General features: G+C 35.6%; 1 protein-coding gene across 10 annotated transcripts in view; it reads left to right on the top strand.

Annotated features, from left to right (window-relative positions):
- Positions 1-23,114, top strand: part of ARB2A (ARB2 cotranscriptional regulator A) — a 271,136-nt gene that overhangs the window by 64,987 nt on the left and 183,035 nt on the right. The window lies entirely within an intron of this gene.

The raw sequence follows: 23,114 nt of genomic DNA, 5'->3' as shown, positions 1-23,114 counted from the left end.
ATGTCATGTTGTTGTGGCGGTGCTGCCATGTAGTTTAATATGGCAGCTAACGTGACAAGAGCCCTTAGCAGGCGATGAGATGCAATAGAAGGCACTACAGAAATTTGTTATGATTTGAAGTGTTTTCTTTTACATTTCATTAAATTTGTACGTATTCTCACTCAACGTCTGTTGTAATCTCATGATAACATGAGCTTTCGTGATAACAGCAGGCTTTTTTGCTAGGCTTGTACTGAATTTATTAGAGGCACAGTCTTTTTCAGTTTTGCACTGAATACTGATTCGTACTGATTCATTCTGATTCACCTATCAATACTTGACAGTAAAAAAATAATTTACATTTTATGGACACTATTTTGTTACATTTACTTCTATGTGAGAGACAATGCACAATTTGTATAATGTTTTTAGCATTGGAACTTTGTAGGTATAATTCATTTCTTGCATCCTGCTACCTAAATGAAACTTACTGTACTAAACATTACAAAAGCCTGTTTAAGACTCACTATTTCTATTATATTTACCAAGTTAAGCTAATGTTCTACTCTAAATATCAGTCTTGTCACTGTGATTGTTATGTGTTTTGCTAAATGAAGTTTAATTTTTTGCAGTTGGCTTTAAAGTATTCCGTATAGAAAATGGTTCTCTTCAAATATGTTTTTTTTAATGAAGCAAAGGAAGAAAATGTATTAAAACATTAGGCCATTAAGTTATTTTTGTTTTGTACAATCCACTAACAAAGCACCAGACTACACTTTGTGTGAAAAAGAAACCTAGTCTTGTGAAAGTGATGCTTGCCTTCTTCTAACATAAAGGTTTTGTTCATTTTAAATCAAGACTCGGGCAGAACAAAAAATACTTTAAGATTATTGAGTGTAATATAGTTGTATGGTAGGTCCAGTGTAGGAGGTTAATTTCTAGAGTGTAAGTTCCAAAACCTTTCCCAAGAAACCCTAAGAGCTGTAGCCACTTAAATTTTCACAGCAGTGCTTACATGCCTGCATTTTCATTCCTCCCTAAAGATGCTGCTGCCTTGGCTAACATGAGAGGCTGAGCATTTAAAACTGGGATACTATCCCTAAATTAACAGATAACCTTTAAGAGAGTATTTCTAGTAGAGTTATAGTTCTTTTTCCTGTTTTTTTTTATTTTTATTTATTTTATGCAGTGATTGTGCCAGTGTGACAGAGATCAGACCTGTGTTCCCTCAAATGGTTATTATCCTTAAAAACAGATTATGTATTCCTGCATTTTGAATGCTTCTTTAAAAAAACATGGAAAAACCCAAAGAGTTGATGACAAAGTATCTTTAAAAAAATGTAATCGTTCAATCACATGGAGAGATCAGACTTTGTGCTCTTATCTTTTGAGTTCCTTCTATCTTAGTACGGTTTTTCAATTCATAGTTCTCTTTAGTTGAGTAACTTCAGCTACTGTAAAACCTGCTCTCTGTTTTTGTGCATCTTAAAATTCTGGTAAATGTACTACATATTTAGAACACATACTATTTGCAGTGATTTTTTTTAATACAAAATGAAGATTAGATCATATTCAATTGTATTATATTAAATACGTTGTCATTTTTTGTATCCTATAATCACTGTAGTGGGAATTGGATGTATATCTGGTTAGATAAGGCAATATTTTGTGGAAGTCGAACCCCACTGAAGGTATTTGGAACTATTATGTTGTGAATAAAAAGAGAATACAGACAGTTACATGGTGATATCATATCTACCTCATGTACAGATCATATAAATTACTCTTCCAAATGCAGGAAATTATGGTAGAGTGAGTATAAGGACTCCAGTTTTTGTTAATAATAATAAAAATTGCATCCTTTTCTGGGTTTTCTGGTGTTCAGTCCTCTAGCTGATTTAGGCACTTTTGTCTCGTATGAAATGAAAATAACTGGCCTAAACGATAAATGGTCTGTATGAAAATTGTCATAACTCCTCAGGCAATGTTGCCAGTTTGATGTAAGGAATTATTTTCCTTGATCTTCCATGTTTCTTCTAAGAAGAGGTCTCATCCTTGAATGAAACCAGCAGACCTTATCAAAGTATAAGATTACAGTGCTGATGACAGGCGAGCATGGATTTTTTTTCTAATAAACTATGTGAATTTGAAGTGGATAGTAGTATCTAGGATTTGAAAATTCCACTGATCTGTTGTGAGTGTGAAACATATACAGGTAGCTTAAAATATTTGCTGGAGACTAGGTTTTCATTTAAAAAAAAAAATATTGCAAAAGTAGTGCTTAAATGTCTTTTGTGCAGAAACTAGTTAGAATTATCACCTCTGTTTCCCTTAAAACAAAACCAAACAGACAAACAAACAAAAAAAACCCAGTAGGTCCAAACTGTATCTTTTTTCCTACTGCTTTTCTCTGTGGAGAGTGATGAGACTACCACAAGCTTCAGCTCATTTCTTAGAAAAACTGAAAACAAGGTTGCAAAAACTGGAGTTATCAGTGAGCAGTGGATTGAGAAGGATGAACTGATACTGCGCTCCTAACCAGGAAGTTAAGGGAAGAAAAGAAATGAAACTATTTCTCTCTGGTACAACACTTTTGATAAAAAAAATTAAAAAAACCTTTTCTCTTAAAGCATATATGGAATAAGGGAGCAATGTAAAGGCTTAAAATTTATCATGCTTCTGGTGGCTTGGGGCTCATACACACTGGAAAGAAAAGATCCAAGGAGAAATACTCTAGTGGGAATTCGAGTAGCTAGAAGTGTGTTTTTTCTTTTCATCTGGGTGGTTCCTGTCAGTAAATGCTTCTCCTTCCATCTTTTATATCAAACTCTTGTGTGTAATAGGTGTTTGGAGTAGTTTACAAGGTTTTATGTGAAGAGGTAAGATTAATGTGTTGATTCAGAAATTCAAACTTGATAGTGTAAAAGAAATTTTGAAATATGAAAGAAGAGGAGGACAAACAAGCAACTCAAGCAACTAGATAGAGAACAGATTGTAGGAGGGAGAAAAGTGTATACAATGTGAGAGACAGATATGTGTAAATACGTTAAAACACGGTAAGAAAAGACCTACTTTAGAAAAACAACTATGAAAAAGGCAAATGTGATAATAATAAAGCAGTAAGACTGTAACAAAAGCTTAATTAAAATAAAACAAATACATATTACAAACATTTAAAACAAAAAAGATGGCAATTTTAATGTCTCATCTACATTTTGCTAAATGTCTCATTCACTGCCTGTAGAGTCAGGCTCTTCTCAGATCAGTTATTATTTAGTCATGTATACAATGGCTGAAGCAGTGACAGGAGAGGATGGTGAGAGACAGAGGTAAATTCTTTAATTCACTGATGAGGGCATTTACGTGGGGTGTCAAGAATTAAGGATTTACACCAGGCTCTTTAGGCGGAGGAGGTTATGAGAAGGTATACTTCTCCGGTTCATTGCGAAGTGGCAACAACATGGATGATAATCTAAAGATTTAGTTGGGAGCTGTACTAGTGATACCAGTGATAGAGGGGAACAAGCAAGAAGGGGTTCAAAAGTTGGCGACTGCTCCATGCAATAGCATTCCTTCTGTAGTGGTTGGAGAAGTGAATTCTGTGCTTTAAAGTCTGCTCAGTGTTAGGCAAGGAGAAGCTGAACTTGATCTACCTATGGAGGAAGTTTGTGCCTTGGGGAAACAAGAGCTCAGCTTACCTAAGTTTGGACACTGAGAAGAATTTTGGAGTACTGTTGTCTTTGATACGTTTCCTCTAGGGAATAAAGAGGACATCAGCTTACTGCATGAGTACAAAGAAACTGTGGGATGTTTTCTGCCCCTTTGGAAATTCGGTACACTTGTTACCTAAGATAGCTGTGGTCCCAAGGATGCTAATGAAATTCAACCACAGTAACTGTCGGTTATTTGATTTTTTTAAAAAATTACTACTTTTTTAAAAAATATCCAAGAATTGTTGCCTGGTTTCAAATTCAGCACACTTGGAGATAGTTTAGATATTTTTATTATTATTTAAAGGAGAATTAATACTTGACATAGGGGTAATAGCACTAGAAAAATAGCTTCTTCAAAGAACCTAGATGAGTTTTTCAGAAGAAATGCAGCAGCACCCAAAAATCTGAATTTCCATGAACAAACGAAAAAAAGGTTTGCATGAGATGGGCATCAACTGCAGAAATCTTTCTTTAGTGGCTGACATAACGTGATTTTCAGCTTCAGTTTTCTCTTATGTTTATCCTGCTCTTCTTTCTCCATTTTCTTAACAATTTCTGTTCTTAAGAATATTTTTGGCCAGAATATTGGATTTATTCACTCATATTAACATCATTCATTTGTATAAAACTATCAGGTTGGTAATATTTGCGGAGAATTGGTGAGGGTTTCTTTCTTCAACATGCAATAAGATGTTACTGGTTTTGTAACTCAGTTGAATGGAACAACAAAATCATTTGGTGTAACAGTAGTAAATTTACGCGCCATAACTTTTATGTGATTTAGTAACCTTACTGGTTAGTAACTGGTATGGTAGCACATTTCAGTCTTTCCATTTTGTAAAAATCAACTGGTTTCAAAAGGTGATATTTACAGATTGTTGTCAAGAAATTATGCTTTGTTTAAACTACACTAACAAGAATTCTTGCTGAGAAACTTTCATATCTCACTGTTAAGCATAGAATATCTTGTTAGACAACGTTCTCTTTGTTCTAGTGGTCATATTTCAGGAACCTGAGATTTAAAATTTTGTCTCATAGTTTATACATGCTTAGCATAATTTCAATAAGATGGGCACATGACACTTTCTGGAAAAAAAAAAAACAGAGCTGACATTTCACTGCAATTATAGTTCTTCTGCAGAATACTAATATTTATGTACCTTTTACGACTCCTAAGTATATTGTTGCAGAAAGATGTTAGAATACTTTGTTTATTTTTTAATAGTCAGTTACAGTGCCAGAGAAATCATAATCTTATTTGGGCATTCTAATATTATTACTGAAAATAAAATTACACTAAAATGGACAATAATGTGCTGTATTGTTTTCTTTCAGATATTAATTTTCTGACTCTGGTATCTGTATTTGCTTTTATTTGTTCTGTTAGATCATAGAACCACTATTGCTTGTAAAGTACTTCTTAGTAGAGAAAACGTATTTAGAACTACTTTTGTGGGGATAATATTAAGAAAACTTAAGTTACGTAGCTGGTTGGATGATCTTTTGAGATCTTTCTAAAAACATAAACACAAATTACAATGTATTAGTAAATAAATTGTCACACATAATTGGCAAAAAATACACCATACTCTGGAAAGAAAATTTAAAAAGCAATATATTTAATTCCTTCTAAAACATCTTATGAGGAATTGATAATCTCTCAAATACTGATTTGAAATAGTGATCACCAAGCAGATAGAAGGAAAAGTTGCATAGCTAGTTGAAGCAATATTAATTGATCACAAAATACATAATAATATATAACAAGCTGTATAGGAGTTAATAATTATTAAATCAGAAATTCAAGAAAAGGTTAAAAGGTAGGACTATTACTGAACTGACAGGGTATATAAGCCCACACCAGCCCCCATGCCAGCAAAGGAAAACAATGAGATGACAGCTCTACTGTTTGGAGAGAGGTTGCTAACGACAGCTTATTCCTTTATGATTTCAACTCTTGACAGAAGACAGGTCTGCTTGTTGCATCATGGCAGATGTATCATTACCTTCTGGCCCTGTCATGACTGAACTGGAAAAAAACCCACTTGCAGTTCTGAAAATCCAATTACCCTTTGGAATGTAGTGCATCCTTTCCAAGATATATCTTACGGATGTTGTATTAATTGTGTGTATTACATTCTTTGAGTTTTCTGTGCTACATTAATTTGATAATGTAGAGATACTTACAGATTGCTTTGTCTTCCTCTATTCTGCTGGCTGTCATGTTTTAGAACCCTGTAGCACCTTGTGTTAGTTTACTCTTACTTTGTCCCTGACCTAAGAAAATCACTTGGCTTGAATGTGGCTTGAAAATTTCCTTCCCCCCACCCCCTCCCAAACCATTTGAGCATTCTTTTCACTGGCTAAGTATGGGGTTAAGAACACACACTGAATATTTAAAATAATCATGATCATTTTAGAAACAAAGTTTAATATGAGTATAAATGGCCTTTTTATCATATGCATATTAGGATTCTTCCTTCTCCCCCCTGTCCCCCCCCCACCTCCCCTTCAACTTGTTGGATACCTAACAGTGACTCTGGAGACTTAGAAAAGAGTAAGAGGGGGTGTGGATTTTTGAAAGTATGTCAAAAGCCTTGGGGTTTGGGTATGATCGGAATTTCAATAGAGGTTGAGATGAGTTTAAATGCATAGAAGGAGAACATAAAAATCTTGTTTAATTTCTGTCATGTTGTTCTTTTTTTAGTCACTCTGATGTCTTTTTCAAATCTGCTTTTCTCTCAAGCTTTGTGGTACTATATCCAAGATCTGTTTTTTTCCCTCTTTGTATTTCGTTTTAACTGCTGATCCCTTTTCTGTGGTGCTTCTGCCTTTAATATCAGCTGAAGCGGTCTGAATTGCTGAATCAAAGCCGTTTTGGGAGAGAGACAGTGTTTAAGATTGTGCAGGGTGAGATTCTCTGGGTAGAAGGTAACACTTCCTGCAGTTATAATCAATGCACTTGACACTTTCAAAGGCAGGAGAAGCCATGACTTGCTCAGGGGTTAAACTTTTTAAATAACTTCCCTTGGGAAAAATGCCATCAATAAAATGGAATAATTAGTTGAAGATTCTTGAGTAGCCTAGGTTTGAAAAGAAAAGATTACAGATAGGTCAGGTTTGCACTTCTATTGTATTTTCCCTCCCTTTTGTTTTTTAAACTATGAGCTTTTGTTTAAATGTGTGCAGTATTACAAAATCAGTCTGCTTCAAAAATAATGTCATCTACTTAAGGCAGTTCTTTAATTCTGTAGTGTGTTATTGTCTGTGTAGTCTAATAATTGTAAGAACAGAGATTAAATTCTACATAAAAATATAATTTTAGATTGCTAGGTTTCTCCTGTCCTACCCACACACTTATTATCCAAATAGTCATTTCAGTTAACAGAAAACATTTGCAACTTTGAACCTTACTAAATAAGCTTAAAACATAATACACATTAACAAATTTTAAAAATCAGATCTAAATAGCATTAAATGAACATCCAGTGCATAAGGTCATTGATTTCTATAGCGATGAAATTTGACTGCAAAATTAAATTCATCTCACTTTGCATTAATTATGTTTCACAATTTCAGGTTTTATGAGAAATTTATTGTTCTTCGGAGTTTTGTGTATTATGATTTTTGTTAAAGCAGCTATTTTGAAAGGCAAAACCTGAGTAAAAATGGCGCTTTCTATATGCGGTGTAATATATGCATACCCTACAAAATAAATATTGGCTTTGGAATAAAAGATTCTTACCCTTCGTTAATTATTTACTTATGTGCAGTTTTCATTTTTATTAAAGGAAAGTAAAATCACTGACAGCACTCTGGACAATCACTGAACAAGACTTTAGGAAATACGTAATCAATGTTTTTCAGAAGTACAGCATTGTATTTTCTTATGGGTTATATCAAAATGAGATCTGTACCACCTAAGCAGATGAGTTTATTTGGTAGGGAATGTTCTGCACGCAGAGTTGTAACAAAGCTTTTAGCAAGGAAGTATTGACTAGTTTCAATTCAGCAACATACTAGTATTCCTGTGTGGAGAAGTTTTGAGGATCTGCCCGTGGAAAATTGGCTGTGGAACCATGACCTTTTAATCGCTCAGAAATTGCGATGAGGCTCTTTCTGTTGTGGTATGGATCTTCAATATATTGTTTATTTTAAATTTGCAATATGCGTAGCATTTGTTTAGAGAAATGGGTGAATACATACTAGTATGATTGTATTTGGCAATACAGTAGTTATTTGTGGCTTGGACTTTATACAGGCAACTTTGTAAGCATCCTGTTTAGAAGAAAATGAAGTTGTTTTGATTCAGACCATTTGGGTTTGTGGAACCGTCATAGCTTTGTGGTTATTTATATCTGACAGCAGTACATAGGAGTAAGTTTTTATTTCAGCTGATTTGCTATAGAGCAGTTGTATCTCACATTTCAAGGTGGGATGGCCCAGTCAAGTCGTGGCAGGGTAGCACCTCAGCTCACACAACGCACCAGCGCCTTCACAGGATGATACCACTTAGGATGGGAACTTTGCTGGGGTTTTTTTTGTGTGTGTTGTATCTTACCAGTATGTTTATCTTACAAGTATGGTTATCTGATCATGGAGCAAAGGTTTTAAAATAACTTTCATGGGGGTTTTGCCAACTTTTTCTGTTGGGGTGATCTCATCAATGATTGTGTTAATACGGACTTTTGAGAGTGGCTCCATGCTAAGTACCGTAGATATGCACACAAACTACTTGTATTCCTCCTGAAATGTAATTTCAACAGGGATAATCTTAACGTAAAAAAATTGCTTTCATATAGGATGGGGTGACTTAATTGTTCATTGGTTGACATATTAATCTTAAGTCATTAGCTTCATTTTGCTTTATGAAAAAAAAAAAATCAGTAGCCAACACCTTTGTTCTGTTCATTCAGGAGCATGTTAATTCAGGAATGAGAAATATGCATGTGTGCTTTTTATATCCTTTAAAGAAGTTAATTCACTAACATTTAAAGATATTACATGCCTATTTAAAAACATTAAAATTGTATTTTGTTTTATTTATTAGATGTACAGATAGTTAAACTATCACCTAATTAATCTTAATGCATTATAATGTATAAATTGTATTCTTCATAACATATATCATAGAAACAGTATTGCTGTGTGTCAGTATAGGTATGGTATATGTATGTATTTAATACTACACTAAATTGCCAATACCCTGTTGATTTTTCAAATGAATCATTACTTAAAAGACTTACCAATTCAATGGGGAGACAAGCACTTCCTTATTCATACCATGAAATGCATATTTGAATAAAATTATCTTTTGCTTACTGTGCATTGAGCTGGAAAATACTAACTTTAATGCATAGGAATTCAAATAAAAATTTGATATGCTTCATCATTAAATAGTTTAGTACTGTTCTAATAATGCACATTGCTGCTTCAGGTAATAAGGAAATAGATATGGCAAAGACTTTATCATGCAAATTTACTCACGATTGCAATCTTTTGAAAATACACAGATCTTTTGAACGATATATGTCACTTTTGATCAAAAACTTTAAAAAGTTTAATTATTCTGCTAGAACAAACTAAAACTGTGGGTAATTGTCTTTTTTTTCCTGAAATTAACAAATTATAACATCAAAAAATTTGAGAGTGAGGTATGTAGTAGGTCATTTGCTGCTGCAGGCATTTTCTCTCCCTTCAGGATGTGCTTGTTTAGTTTCTCTCACTTTGTGCCTGTGGCACTGTATGGTGAAATTCAGACATGCTCTTCCCCTCCAAGGAATCTCTAGGGTGGCAGATAACTTATACAAAATTAATAAATGGTGTTGCTTTTTTATTATCACCCATCCCAGGCAATTCACTTTGTGTTCCCGTTGGAGAAAAGTTGAGTTGCATAGGATATGTTTATTAAAAAAAATACATGCTTCTACATAGAATTAAACAGTGAAAGTACACATAATAGGGTGAAATATGTCATTAGGAAAATGGAATTACTCCATTTTCAGTGACTTCTTTAGAGAGGGAAAAAAATGGAACAGTGAAAATCCCTTACATGTTGATTAACTTTTTTAAAAACTTAGAAAATATTAAGGATTTTGTAACATGTCAAAACATAGGTGATTTTTATATCTTTTTAATTCTGGGGTTATGAATTTAGTTTCCTTTCATCTCAGCAACATTTAAAGAGTAAACCTGTGTTGAGGCTATTCGGTTGGATGATTATTTTTGGGGAAGTCCAGGTGTACCAGCTTCCTTATTCACAACCATTTGTTATACCATATTGCAGTGCTAATCCTCTTAGGAAGGGGAGGGATTGGCACAGATCGCTTAACCTGTTACATTGTGTGCTACATGCGGCCTCCATCTCTATTATGCCAAAGGCAGTAAGACTTCAGATTGCTGTGGAGGGTAGAACAGATAATGAAGCTTGGGTGTAAATAATTGCTGATACATGAGGGAAAATAACTTAATCCTAATTTCTTTTTTTTTTTTTTTTTTTTTTTTTTTTTTGGTAGTGGTTAATTTTAATTGCTCTTTTAGATGTGGAAGAGTTGTACTTAATAGTGCTGTGGTCTTCTACTGTTACTTGCTTCTGATGAGTAAGAATCCTTTAAAATGTGAAGGTATTAAAAACTACAATGTATTTTAAAGTTTGTTTCCTAGGAGTTACTCACTGCCGCTTTAAGTTTGCCTTAAAAGCATATATACTTAGCTAATAAGGAAATGTTTTGTTTACTCTAAAAAATAATATGAAAAATAGAGGCAGGAAATTTTCACGGTGCTTCAGTGCACAGGTGATTGAGTTTGTGCTGACCCTCGGTAACTGAGCCTGTGTTTTGAATCCCAACTCTTCCTCCAGCATTGGGAGTAATATGATTGAGTCTTCTGGAATGAGTTACTGAATGCTGATAGCGGGAGGCTTTTCCATGAAATACAGAAGCTACTCATGTGGAATATGCACCTTCCACATCACGCATGGTTGAGATCAGATACAGGATTTTCAAGACTTGACAGCCCTGGTTCATGAATGGTGATATTTATACTGAATTTAGGACTGTCTGAGTGCTAATATTCAACTGATACCAGCTCATGATAAAAATACATGATTCTGGGATTCCATTTTAATGGTACAGCGTTGTTACTGTCTAACAAATACTGAAAACAGTTATTACTAACAACTGATTAAAATATCATTTATTAATTAATACCTCAGGTTGAATCAAACATTTACTGGCTTTGATTATATAAGCATTGTCAAAAGTGTGTCATTAATTTGGTCTTCTTTATTGATGTTGACATTCCTCGATTTTCTTCATTGCATTTGTATTCACCATGTTAGATCATATTTGTCTTTTTGCCTTCTTTTGAAACAGACCCCTTCTTAAAATAACAACATTCAGCTATTTTTGATTCAGATTAATTCCACCCCCCCATCCCATACCGTATGTTCACCTTCTCTACCTGTGGTGTCCTGTGAGGCTTTCTGTACATTTTTTTTTCTAGGTGTAGTTTCATGCAGGTATGAGGACAGGAGAGTAGAGGGAGTTTTAAATGAAAACTCTATGCAAGAGTCTGACTGAACTGTTCAAATACCTCCCTTCTCAGATAAAAAGAAATGCTTTAATGTTTTTTCTGCTGGAAATGAATGTCTCGCTTATAACCTTCTGTCAAATTTGTGGGGGGAGGTTATGTAGGATTTGGCAAGAGCTCCAATATAAAATAATCTTCAAGCACCAAAGTCAGTCAAAATAAGTATGTTACTTTACCTTGCTACCAATTCCATGTAATTAATATTTTGAAAACATTATTCATATCCCTCTTGAGTCCTTGTGTTCCTCTTCAAGAGGTTAATTGAGAACTTACCCAACAGTAGCTTTTTACCTTGTTTCTACTTCTTTGTGGTAGTAGTCTTATGGTGTGATCATTTTACATTTACAGCTAGGCAAGTACATCTTTTTCAGCCATTTTTTTTCTCTAGCTTACATTTTTCAAATTAAAATTATTGCTTTCTGAAGTGCCTCTGTGTGTATGTATGCAAGTATATACATGTGCATGTAGAGACAGATGCATCTTAACTGTCTAGTTGGTTGTAACTTTTGAATTTTATAAATGTTAATATAAGATGTGTGGCATTCAGGAAAAATCGTAGTTAATTTCTTATGTCTTTGGTGTCTGGAAGCTGCACATGACTTCTATTTTGGGGAAATGCTGATTATATTTTACAGCACTGAAAAAGTACTGTTTCAGGTTACTGTTTTATTTGAACCCAGTAATTTACGATATGTTAAAAAGCAGCTGTACTGACTATTCCTCAAAGATAATAGTATTTCAAATGTCATACAGGTTGACTTACGTTGTGATTTAATTTGATATAGCTGTTGTAGGGTGTTTTTTTTCCTCTGGACATCCTTATTGAAAGACTTTTTTAAGTAAGGATCTCACTAGGAATAGGTAATAATTCTCTAAAAACAAAAGATTTATAAGAATGACAGTTGACATAGTCTTATAAAAACTATATAGAACTTGGAGAAATATCTTTGCTGCACCATGTGCTCAGTTAAGTGAAATCTGTCTACTGCCTCTATATAACAAAGTACTGGATCAGTGTCAAAAATAGAGGTATTTACTGTGGTGACATTCAGCATCTATATTTGTTGAGATACTACTCGTAAGTCTGGGTTTTTTTAATGCAGTATGTCCACATAAAAAATGAAAATTTAAAGAGAAGACAGCAGTTACCAATTTTACAAGTGTCTTGCCTTTCTTTTAATGTTCTGAGATACAGTCACAAGACATTTATGCTAATAGTGACATTGAAACGTACTACTTTTGATTTTTATTTTTTTTTTTAATTAAGTTGGTGTTGAAGCACAGCTGTAAATGCTGGGTTTGGCAGTAGTAGACCTGTTTTTAATCCTGTTTTAAACAAACTTCGTGCTTGTAAAAGGTGTGCAGACTGTCAGCCCCATGGAGTGGATCCCATCAAACTGGTACAGGCAGGGTCGGTGAAAGCTCCCGCGTGCATCCCCCAGCCGTGTTCTGCAGGGACCACCTCTAAACTAAGTAGGAGTGAGTGATTTAGGCCTGGCTTGTAACCTGCTGCTCGTCAAGGCAGGTAAAATCTTTACAAGGCAGTCAGCTCTCTCCCAGTATCCCCGTAGCCCCTGGCTTTTATAGCACTCCGGACCTCCTCTACACCATCCTACTAGGAAGGGTTTCTTTACCCTTTTTCAAACCAAACAGCATATTTGTCCCCTTTCTCTTCCACTTTCTCCTTCTACAGTAACGCAAGTCTGAAGTTCAGGAAGGTATATTTAAATCCAGTCCAGCAACAGATTTAATAGGAAGTTTTTCTTACCGTTCTTAATTTTTGTACTGGGAAGATGAGGCTCCAAGCCTTCTAGGAAAGAATAAAAACAAGGCTCCAGTAGGTTGGCTGCAAAAAATGTTAACATGTAGAAAAGATGTTCAGATAGTGGGGGTGGGTTTTTTTTTTAAGTTTTGGAACGTTCTTGTTGCTTTTTTTTCCCTTCTGATGATGTGTTGCAGTAATTATGATCCTGGCTTTATGGATGGGGAGGGACATGCCCCCAGGGATCAATACGTGCATGGAATCTGATAAGGTTCGGATGCAAACTTTGCTTCCTTTTATGCATTTTGTACAAGTTGTGGTGTTGTGGTGTTTAAAAATAACTCCATCTGATGTATCTGTTAAATATATTTGATTTTTTCAAATTAAGTTAAAGAGTAATGCTGAATATAATCAGTTCAGTGAATGTTCATGTAGTCAAATAAAGCACTAAGAATTAGGAAGAATCATCTGTTATAGAATATTCTACCCTACTATTTTGTGCATATGCCTTTACTAACATTATTAAGTAAATATCGTGCTTTTTCAGCTTCCTAAATAATTTTGTGTACAATAAAAGTTATTAATATGCTTTGAAAAGTATGGCCTACTTTTTCCTGGAGTAGGAAAGGTCTTTACCTTTGTAGAGTAGTCAGTACAGTGTGTATGAGCTGCTAATGAAATATTTCAGAATATTAACATATATAATATACAATATAATAATAATATAATATACAATAATTTTACGATATAAATAATATTTTGAAATCAAATTTTGGATATTGTTATCCTGATATAAATTTGGGAGGTGATGGGTAACAGTTGAATTTAAAGGAGTCCTTCTAAATATTATGGATAAGTACTGTTGTTCCAATTGGATGATAGCCTGACCTATTTAGGAAAACAAAATTTCATGGATATCCTCACAAATACACAAAGAGGCTGGTTTATTTAAACTCAGATATTTTGACTTAAGAATGCTTCAGTTTGCAATACTACTCACTGTTTTTTCTTATAAAATGGATTATGAGAAAGCAGTAGCTTTTCAAACACTTCCCATTGTAGGCATTTTCCCAGCCTGTTTCTGAAGTGCATATCCATCTTTATTGCTTGCAGTAGAAGGCGATACTTGTCTGGAGAAGTAGTCTCAGTTCTGCTTTTCTTTAAAAATTATCTATGGGATGTGTGGTGTGTGAATATCTGTAAAAATCAGCATTTTGGATTGAGGATGAAGTTGGAGCTTCACTATTCTTGCCAGAAAATGTGATTGTGGACAGTTTATGGAGGTATAGTCTTTCAGACTTTTATTTCTGGGCAGTTTAATATTGGTTTAGAAGTAATTCCCCTGGGCTGTTTCTGTCTTCCATTCCCTCCAGCCAGTTTTCAGGCCTTTGTTTTGTGTCCTAATATCCACATCCAAATGATTGCCTACCTTTCCTCCTACTCTCTTCTTTCCTTTCCTCTTGAATTTATGTTGAATAGCTTCTTCTGCCATGTATTTTTTTGGTGCATGTTAACTCAGGGACACACTGATAACACAGTAAGATGGTCCCCATATTTTTCATTCACATGTCCAGACCTGAACTTAGCAAGTACAAACCTTCATCTGCATAGCAAGCACTTGCTTCATTAAGTTTTTGTATATAGTGGCAGCTAAAATTTAAGAAGTGTCTATTGAGAACGTGTAAATTGTAAATTTTCAAAAGTTTATAGGTTGGCCAGTTTTGCATAGAATCTTATGGGAATGGGAGGAGTAAATCCCAGACAAATTTCAAGTCCCTGATTCAAAAAACAAGTGCACTAGACTTTCATAGTGAAGTTTGCTAGATTTTCATAAAGTCAGCAAACTAATGTATTTGTATTTTGACTTTCTCTTGGATATAGATGAACTGTTTACTGTGAAATTTTCAACACAGTTCAGCCTGAGGCAAAACCAGCTATAAAATATAGCTAAAGCTTGGTAAAGTTCTAACCAAGTAGGAAGAAAGTTATTGAAATTTTGTCAGCCTTAAGGATTGGCCAATTGATTTCCAGCCACCCCTCACTGCAGTGTGAGTGTTCCTTAATCATCAAATTGGATACTAGCAGCAAGAAATTCTTCTACCTTTAACCATACAAGGTCTGGGGGGGGGCAGGTACTGTTTACTGTTCACCCAATGAATTAGACTGAAATCTTTGTTCTTACTGTTTGATTTTTGGTCAGAAGGTTATATCAATTTCTGAGTAACATGATGGAACTACTTTGTGAGAAAGAAAAGCTTTGTGATGTCTCCTGTTAACCAGGTTCTGGATTCAATTAGCCTGTTCTAGAAATCTGGTTTTTATTGTCTTCCAATTTTTTTTATTTTTTTTTTTAAAGTGTGCATGTATTTTGATATTTTGTAGACTGAGAATTACTGGAACACCCACTGGTCTGAGGATAGAGACTAAGAACTAAAATGTGACATTAGAAGAGGATCACTGAAGTAGCTGGATTACTGAACACGAGTTAAGTGTCACTTGTCCTGCAGCTGTGCAGTACATCATATGTTGTGGCTTACTATTTGGCCACACAAAATTATGCAATACTGCCACAACTTGATTGCTGTCCAGTTCTTGGATAAGCTTAGCTGGGATCATGTAAGACAAAGTGTTCAGGTTCAGTTCTGACTCACAACTCCTAGGCGCTTCCAGAATCTTATCCCGAAATAGTTCAGTGCTGACCTATCTAACCACAGTTCCCAAAAGAGGAACTTATTTGAGGGGCAATTAAGCCTAAAGCTGTTACATTAAATGATTATGGTGTGCTAACAGCAAGGCAGTACATGCCTCTGGAACTCTCAAGTATAATTATGGGATTTACAAACTCCACCAGCTATCATATGCAATGTGCTGAACGGGTACTCACAGAGAAGAATGGTGAGGACATTCTAATAAAGATTAGTAGGAAGGCAGACGGCCTTGTGTAATACCTCATAGCTACTGTGTGATAGCAAGAGACCTAAAGAATCAGATTCTGAATAAAGTTGCTTCTCCAGAGGCTGTAAAAATCAGATTGCTCACATGAAGGACAAGATAAAAAAGTTGGAAACCAAAAAGTGTATTATTCACTCATGAAAAAGTGCATAGATGGGCATGGCTGTGATCTCCCTTGTATCTGAGGAAAAGAGAGGAACCCACTTTGTTGTGTGACAGCAATAAAGCCAGAAGAAAGAGGACTTGGTGGTGGAAAGTGATAGAACACCAGAGCCTAGGGAAAAGTCACTGGAGGAGGCCAGGAAATTCTTATTTTTGAAGGAGAATCCAATGCAACCTGTCGAGGTGCAGAGGAAAAATTGATGGGAGAAAAGAATGCTGTGCCTATCAGTGCAAAAAGAAATAGAGTTAAGAAGTGTGGTCCTTGATTGACCAAAGATCCTCAGCGTTGAGAGGTGTGCTGTCTTTTCAGGTGGCTTTGGATGTTGCTGCCCCGGAGAGAAGAGTATTGCTTGTTGGAAGGAGCAGGTAGAAAGTCAGGGCTCTGGAGAGAGGGAAAAAGGAGTTGAGAGCGGTGTGTCCAGTTGGCTGGACATGAGCAAGCCCTTCAGACCCTTGCAGACCATGGAAGGGGTTATGTTTAGGAGCCTTTGCGGTACTTGGTGCTGTCTTTCATGGATGACATCCAAACTGTACATACTGAACTGCCTATTTGAACTAGCAGACAAAGTCTACTATTGTCAGAAGAGGCCACCATGAAGACATCACCTGCTCTTCCCACTTGTTAACATTTTTTAATTAAAATTCTTTGACTTTTGGCAGATTTCTGAATTTTTGACTGAAAAAAAATCTTTAGAAATGCTGAAATAAAAAAGACATGTTCTGTGGCCAGAGTCTGTCTTCCTGGCCAGTTCTGCAAAATAATGGTGCTTAGACCATTTTGATCTAATAACTGTGAATCTGAAACTAAATCACTTTATTTTGAAGTACATTTTTTATTTTACTTACCCCATGTTACATTTGTAGGGAGATTACAGCCAAGGCAGGAGAATTCACTGTGCTTAATGCAGTGGGTGCATACAGCCCTACTTCTGAGAAGACTCTCAAAGGGAAGAAAAAAGGAATTAAACACATTTTACATGTAGTGGTAACCGAGGTGCAGTAACAGGTGCCATGAGATTAAGCCTCTTACACCAGCTATGCAAAAAATCTGTGGCAAGCCTGAAAATGACACTCCTTACTTCTGACACCCTGGCCAGTGCCTCAATGTTGATATTCTTTTCAACATACCAGTTTAGTTAAATGAAAACTGTGGGTGTTGATAGGGAAACATGCTTTTTTGGGTTTTTTTGCATTTTCCCCTCAAGATACTGTAGTTCACCCATCTGTAGTGTTACACAGTTTGCTCTGTCTGGTGGAAAAGAACACTGAGTACTAATGATATTTGAAAAGGTCCATAGTTCTTTTTTATTGCTACTACTCTTATTAAAGCAGAAGCTGAAGTTTCTAGAGTATTCTGACTGCTTTATGAAAAGAAATTCTTCACTGTCCAGATTCTGAAAAAATAAAATTTTTCCAGTGAACTCCTATGGAAGATCATGTGTCATGCAATATTAATCTCATGAAAAGACAGCATCATTTAAATGTAATATTACGCTTTTTTGAGTTTCTTAGGATAAAACTGTGAAGCTGCTTTCTATCCCCAAAGGATGACATCATCTTTTTGTCTAGGGTGACCCTAAACATCCAAGGGACACTGGAATGGGTCAGCATTGAAAGTGGAGCAATTTGTTCGCAGGTGCCTATCTACCATTTCAGTGAAACAGGGTAGCTCTGAAATGGTTTCAAGGTTTGTAATGACGAATTTTGTGGAAGACTGTACAGTAAGGAACACAGTAATACTATTCAAAAGTTACCGAAGACCAGGGCTGAAGTTCTGTTTTTCTCAATATACTTATATATGAGAAGTTACTGGATATAGGTTTGCTTTAGTTTGTAGCCAGTCATTTTTCATGCTTTGGTTTCATCCTTTATAGAGTGATCTCTTAAATAATTTTTTTCCATTGCCTGGTTCTTAACTAAAGAAGATTTACTTTTTTCAGAGACATAATATCTTATACTTGAGAAATCTGCTTTTACAGGGAAATGAATAGACTATGGTGATGTTATATATTTGAGCAAACTGAAGGTCAGCTGTAAAAAATGAACTGTGCAAAAGAAGAGTCTAGTCCTGCTTTCTTTCATATCCAGCTACAGACTGTTCACTTTATGCAATAGGAAGGTACTCATTTATAATGCTGACTTCTGCCTTGCTGTTCGACTTGCATCACTTCTAAGTTATTCCTTGACATCTCCTAGTCTACTCTGTGAATGCTAGGTATTAATAATAACTAATCTAACAGTTCTGAGTAACATTTATAGCATTGAAAGATGATACTTTTTTTTTCTTAGGCTCAAAGAATTTGTCATTTACAGCAACATTATTGAAAAATACTTTTTCTTGTAAATAGTCTGGAAATAGTCTTTCAGAAAGGAGTTAACTGGGGGAAAAAAAAAAAGTAAAAGTTTAGTAAGATAGTATGATTAGGCCAAAACAAAACATAAACAAATAAATTAATAGACTTGACAGCTATTTGTTGCTTCATTTCTGAAAGATAAGAGCTTAACCTTTTATATTTATCAGCAGTGAGAAAATGAATCATACTGACCTAATTTCTTCTCTATGCGAGATTTGTTGTAATACAAGTGGCTCTTTCCCTCTTTTTGTTTTCACCATGTCTTTAAATCATGAATGGTTATAGACCATAGGAGTCCACAGGTGGTGCTTATATATATCCCTGTAAATGTGTGGTACGCCAAATATGTGCAATATAAGCTTTGTTTTGATTTCCATCACTTCAGGGTTTTGTTTGAGCTCTTTGACTTGGCTTCTCCTGTGGCCAGTGACACATGATGAAACATGATGTAACAGATGAAAAAACAACTTCTATCAACTTTATTTGTGTATAAAACTTAGTGTAGTGTATATATGGTAGATGCTAATCCAAAATATTTCTACTGGATTTCCATTTTTTTATTGCAAGTTATGAGGAAATTTTTTGGACCTGCAAAGTCCATAACCCTAACTTATGGGTGTGTGCAAACCTCTGCTTTCCATACATTTCTTGAAAGACTGGGAAAATATTCCTTCCCCCAAAAAAATCTGACCGTGCAACCAAGCAGAAATCTCTACCTTTCAAACCCGATGAAGACAGTGCTTTTACAGTACATCACTTGTGCCATGCACTCAGACCTTTAAAGCTTTATTTGCCACTGCACAGACAGGAAAGGAGTATGCAGTAAAATCTTACAGAGACAAACAAATCTGCAGCAACAGAACTGCTCTGGCTTTTTCTCACACGTTCTTTTAGTCAGAATTTGGTACTTTCTGAGTTTGTGTCAGTATACTATTTTGAGAGGAAAGAGCTTTTTCTTTCACCTATTTGAATTGTACACTATTTGTTCTGAGTTTTAGGTTAAAAGATTAAGAAATCCAATTTTAGTTTCTGTGAGAAATGTTCCCAGAAAGTGTTCACAGTCTAGCATTTAATGTCTCCTATGTGTTTGGTTTATGAACAATTTTGCTTAATTCAGCTACTGAATTTAGAAAAAACCTGCTTGGGTATGATGAGCTTCAGAGCCCTTTTCTTAATGCAAAAGAGTGGTTGAAGGGTAAAAATGACCACAAACAAGGGACAGTGTTGAACAAAACCTGTAAGCATTGCTATGGAAATAAGCCAGTATATGCTGTACTCATTTTTTTCAAGGAGATGTGGATCTCGGGAATCAGTTCTTTCAGGTGAAAGTGCAATTCTTTAAGTTTTTATCTTGGTTATGCATGAGGACACGCTGATGACTTGTTCAGTAATTTTCCTGTATGGTCCTCCCTTCCTCTAAGTGAAGGGCTGGAGTTGTGCTTTCATGTCACAATATTCTTCTGCACATACAATTCCAGGGTAACTGGAATTCCAACTCCTGACAAACTGTGTTGTCAGACAGTGTTCAGTTTCTCCTGTCTCTTCACAAGTATCTCCTCAGTATTTTTAGATCCTGATCTTCTATCTCTGTAGGTAATTAAACTTTTGATGTCAGTTTGTACTAATTTTTTTCCTGCAGAGTTATTCTTAAACTATGTGCCTGGATTAACCATGGGGTTTATCCTACCACTTGTACCATGTGTGACCAACCCCCTGACCTTTTGTATATATGTGTATTTTAACAAAAGTTACAAATCCTTTCTTGAAGGTAAAATATAGAGGCAAAGTAAGTTAAGCCATTTGTTTAACACTGGACAAGTATCCAAGTCAAAAGTAGATTTCAAGTAATTTTTCTCTGTTTAGGTTACTTAAACCCAGCTCCCCATGTAAATGCTGGTATCTTGCATATTTTAGTTGTTTGCAAAACTGCATTGTTTTTCATTTGCCTGCTGTACAAAGATGAAGACTGTCAACCTACATGATAGACAAGGCTGCTTTAGATGTGGTTCTGTCAGAAACTTACTCCCTGGATATTAGAGCTTGTCTCCTAGATAAGCTTCTGTCTCATCTTGCTATGGATTTATGGGTTAATAGATATTCTAATCTAATCATATTAATTATTCTGTACAACCAAATTATGAATCTCTTAATTTATAATGTTCTACAACTGTTCCTATGACTTGTAATTGCCTTTTAGAGGTTTTTAAAAGCCCGGGCTGTTCACATTGAAAGGGCATTGCCCACAAGGTCAAGCGCAGACATTCAGTTTTGCTTAGAAATAAGCTTTACTAAACTTTAGCGTTGAACTGAAAAACGATGTCTTTGTGGGGGATTAACCTTCCCTTGCGGAGCTGTGGCTGTCTCTGTAGCCTGGGACGGCTCAGTGCCGTGGTGCTCTCCTGATCTTTCCCTTGAGGAGGGTAGGTTGAGTTGTTCTCCTGTTGATCATTTTGTGTTTGGAGGCCTTTCCCACTCCCCTCAATTTTGTTGTGCCGCTGAATGGGACTATGGTAATGCTTGGGCTTTGTGGCTCTCTCATTGTCTTTCTGACTAACGGATAGAAATGTCAGGCATAGAGAACCAGCCCCAAACTGTGACCCCTGTAACATTCCCCTTCAGCTGATTGACATTCAGGCAGCTGCTGGGAGAAGCCCCCACCATTCAGAGGTTGGTGTACTTGCTGAGCGAGTCCCCCGATGTCAATCCTGTTAGCCCAATTGCCATGTGTTGGGAATGGTGGCCTTTCAATGCTAGATTAAACATTCTGCACCTGCTGCTGTTGCGGTGCTTCCCCCGTCCCTCCGCAGCCGTGTCACCTTGAAGACTTGCGGGGCTGCTGCGGTCCAACTACAAAGGCAGCTTTTGTCCCGTCAGGGTTCCTAAAACGCTTTGTACTACTCCTCTGTTTGTTTGTTTGTTCGTTTTATTTTTTTTTTTACAAATGTTGGTTTTCAACACTTCGCATAGAAAATTAAACAGCAGCATCAAATTAGTATTAAAATAGATATGGATAATTTCTCTTAGTGCAAATATACCAGCAAAAATAACCACAAAAAGTACTAGCAGTAAAAAGGGTGAGGAAGAATGTATGCGTTGCTCAAATGTTTGCTGTACCAAAATAATTTTGTTGCAGTCTGAGGAATTATAAACCTTACTTATCAGGTGAGCGTTAAAATATTATTATTATTTATTGATCTAATTCTTACCTTGGCACTTTACAACTTTGTTTTGAACATTTGTCTTCCTTTGCATCTTAAAACTTTCACTGTTATGGTGTAAAATTTATAGAAGTTTCTAGAGATATCGTATGGACCCTGCCTTTTCTGCAGCTTTCCTCTTCGAACCCATAGCTAGAATAGAGCACTCGGTGCTGGGAAGAAGCTCAAGAGGAAACTTTGAAAACTGTTCTCAAAAGTGGTACTGTGTCAGGAGCAATGCTCTTAGCATGCTCTTAATCATGGAGGTCTCAGTGTGGCTGACTTGTCTGTGGGGATGACAGTGATACTTCATCATAAACGTAGGTAATTGCGTATCTGGCCCGAGAATTTTCTGATTTTGCATACTGGTGATAATGTTTCCAGTTATGGAAACTTATATTGCATGTCTGCAATTCATTGTACAAAATTAATCATAATATTGTGCTTTTCCATTTTCACTGTGAACTGTTAAGTGTTCTTTCTTTTAAAATCTCATACTTGTTGGTGAGGTGAAAATTTATATGTAATTATTTGCCCAATATTAGAGCACCTCTGCAGTGCAACTACTTGTATGTATATGTATGTTTAAGCTAAATAAATGTATTTTAGAATATTCATCCTGTTAACAAGTGAAAGAACCAACTTTTAGCTCAGCAGTGTCGCAAGAGGAATTTTATGAGTAGGGTTTTTTAACAGAATAGGTGATTGCCATAAAATTAATTTTAGCTTGCACTGCAAATGTGTTTGGCATCTCTTCAGCAAATGTTGGAAAGACTACCTTTGTTTTTCACTTGAGTTTAATGTATTTAATAGAAAAATGGTTTATTACAGCTTTCTATGCAAGATAAATTTTATTTCTGTGTAATATCTAGCCTTTTCTTGACAAAAGAAGGGCAGGCTGGACTTCACAGGCTGGGTGTTAATCCCTCTGAAATCTCCAGAAAAGTCTTGTTATGAAAAGAAGAAAGGACATATATCCATTCTTTTATATGACTTCTGGTTTTCTGTGTGTTCTTCTTGGGTATATGAGGCATAGCCTTTGACATTGGTCTCCTGATTGCCAGCTAGTATTTTGAGAAACAGGTGTCAGGAAAATATTAGAAGATACGGGGAGTCTTTTTAATGTCCCAGAAAATGAGGTTCCATTCAGGTTAATAGAACTTGAATTTTATTAGGAGAGCTTTCAAGAATGTATCATCTGCCTGAAAACAGGTCAGATCAGAAATTCACAATTTAAAATGGAAATAAATTAAAGCCTATATGTGGGTAACTTCTCAGGTAGATACTTCAGAATTGCATGATGGTGATACCCATACAGATACATATCTGATGAATGAAAAGGTTGCTCTGAAAATAATACGTTCTTACAAAGTTCCAACTTACTTTGAAAAAGCAAGTGGCATTG

Source organism: Buteo buteo, chromosome Z (assembly GCF_964188355.1).
Source record: "Buteo buteo chromosome Z, bButBut1.hap1.1, whole genome shotgun sequence".
NCBI classification, from domain to species: domain Eukaryota; kingdom Metazoa; phylum Chordata; class Aves; order Accipitriformes; family Accipitridae; genus Buteo; species Buteo buteo.
Note: the sequence above shows the minus strand (reverse complement) of the source record. Positions and strands in the feature narration are given on the sequence as shown.